The sequence below is a fragment of the Salmo trutta genome, chromosome 15, assembly GCF_901001165.1.
Source record: "Salmo trutta chromosome 15, fSalTru1.1, whole genome shotgun sequence".
NCBI lineage: Eukaryota > Metazoa > Chordata > Actinopteri > Salmoniformes > Salmonidae > Salmo > Salmo trutta.
In genome coordinates this window covers 56612296-56614795 of record NC_042971.1, presented here as the reverse complement: position 1 = coordinate 56614795, position 2500 = coordinate 56612296, and the positions used below count along the sequence as shown (strand labels likewise).

General features: G+C 39.8%; 1 protein-coding gene across 2 annotated transcripts in view; it reads right to left on the bottom strand.

Moving 5' to 3' along the window:
* Positions 1 to 2500, bottom strand: part of LOC115149417 (SH2 domain-containing protein 3C) — a 111547-nt gene that overhangs the window by 75815 nt on the left and 33232 nt on the right. The gene's annotated exons all lie outside the window — the stretch shown is intronic.

Sequence of the window (2500 nt, the reverse complement as noted above, 5' to 3'; positions counted from 1 at the left end):
TCAGTTTTACCAGTCGTATGGCTTCGTTCCCAGAACCAATGAGTAACCAAAAACGTACTTTCTCACAACTTCCTAGGATCCAAATGTGCTAGATGGGACACACGAAAAATGTGCGCACACACACCCGCGCACACAGACACACTGATGGGGTATGTCTGTGCAAACCACCAGTGTGCGGTGTGCCATATATATGTTAATTAACTGCATATAAAAATGCCCCACCTCTCCCTCCAGACCCACTAGGCCCATACCATCCAACTGTTTTTATGGTTTCAGAGGCAGCCTCTTTCTGTGATTTCATGATAAAACACAGACATGCAATACATACAGACCATATTCATATACACTACCAATCAAAAGTTTTAGAACACCTACTCGTTCAAGGGATTTTCTTTCTTTTTACTATTTTCTACATTGTAGAATAATAGTGAAGACATCAAAACTATGAAATAACACATCTGGAATCATGTAGTAACCAAAAAATGTTAAACAAATCAAAATATATTTTATATTTGAGATTCTTCAAAAAGCCACTATTTGCCTTGATGACAGCTTTGCACACTCGTGGCATTCTCTAAACCAGCTTGATGAGGTAGTCACCTGGAATGCATTTCAATTAACAGGTGTGCCTTCTTAAAAGAACCGATACGCCATCCCATCTGGTTTGGGCTTAGTGGGACTATCATTTTCTTTCAACAGGACAATGACCCAACACACCTCCAAGCTGTGTAAGGGCTATTTGACCAAAAAGGAGAGTGATGGAGTGCTGCATCAGATGACCTGCCATCCACAATCCCCTGACCTCAACCAAATTGAGATGGTTTGGGATGAGTCGGACCGCAGAGAGAAGGAAAAGCAGCCAATAAGTGCTCAGCATACGTGGGATCTCCTTCAAGACTGCTGGAAAAGCATTCCAGGTGAAGCTGGTTGAGAGAATGCCAATAGTGTGCTAAGCTGTCATCAAGGCAAAGGGTGGCTATTTGAAGAATCTCAAATATAAAATATATTTTGAATTGTTTACCACATTTTACTACATGTTTCCATATGTGTTATTTCACAGTTTTGATGTCTTCACTATTATTCTACAATGTAGAAAATAGTAAAAATAAAGAGAATCACTTGAATGAGTAGGTGCTTCCAAACTTTTGTCTGGTACTGTACAGTATATACAGTGCCTTCGGAATGTATTCAGACCACTTGACTTTTTCCACATTTTGTTACGTTTCAGCATTATTCTAAAATGTATTAAATAAAAATCCTCAGCAATCGACACACAATACCCCATGATGACGAAGTGAAAACAGTTTGTTTGTACATTTATAATTAAAAAAAAATAGAAATACCTTATCTACATAAGTATTCAGACCCTTTGCTATGAGACTCGAAATTGAGCTCAGGTGCATCCTGTTTCCATTGATCATCCTTGAGATGTTTCTACAACTTGGAGTCCACCTGTGGTAAATTCAATTGATTGGACATGATTTGGAAAGGCACACAAACACCTGTCTATATAAGGTCCAACAGTTGACAGTGCATGTCAGAGCAAAAACCAAGCCATGAGGTCAAAGGAATTGTCCGTAGAGCTTTGAGACAGGATTGTGTTGAGGCAAAGATCTGGGGAAGGGTACCAAAACATATCTGCAGCATTAGAAGGTCCCCAAGAACACAGTGGCCTCCATCCTTCTTAAATGGAAGAAGTTTGGACCCTCCAAGACTCTTCCTAGAGCTGGCCGCCCGGCCAAACTAAGCAATCGGGGGAGAAGGGCCTTGGTCAGGGAGGTCACCAAGAACCCGATGGTCACTCTGACAGAGCTCCAGAGTTCCTCTGTGTAGACCTTATATAGATAGGTGTGTGCCTTTCCAAATCATGTGCAATCAATTGAATATACTACAGGTGGACTCCAATCAAGTTCTAGAAACATCTCAAGGATGATCAACGGAAACAGGATGCACCTGAGCTCAATTTCGAGTCACATAGCAAACGGTCTGAATACTTATGTAAATAAGATATTTCTGTTTTTTATTGTTAATAAATTAGCAAAAATTTATAAAAATCTGTTTTGGCTTTGTCATTATGGGTTATTGTGTGTAGATTGCTGAGGATTTAAAATAAAATAAATTTTAGAATAAGGCTGTAATGTAACAAAATGTGGAAAAAGGGAAGGGGTCTGAATACTTTCCGAATGCACTGTATATATATGATTTTTCAATGACTACCTCATCTCTGTGCCCCACACATACAATTATCTGTAAGGTCCCTTAGTCGAGCAGTGAATTTCAAACACAGACTCAATCACAAAGACCAGGGAGGTTTTCCAACGACTCGCAAAGAAGGGCACCTATTGGTAGATGTGTAAAATAAAAAAAAGCAGACATTGAATATACCTTTGAGCATGGTCACTAAGATCCCATGGCAAATAAGAGTAGGGCTGTTAACCCTGGTGTCCTGACTCTCTGTGGTCACTATAGATCCCATGGTACTTATCATAAGAGTAGGGGT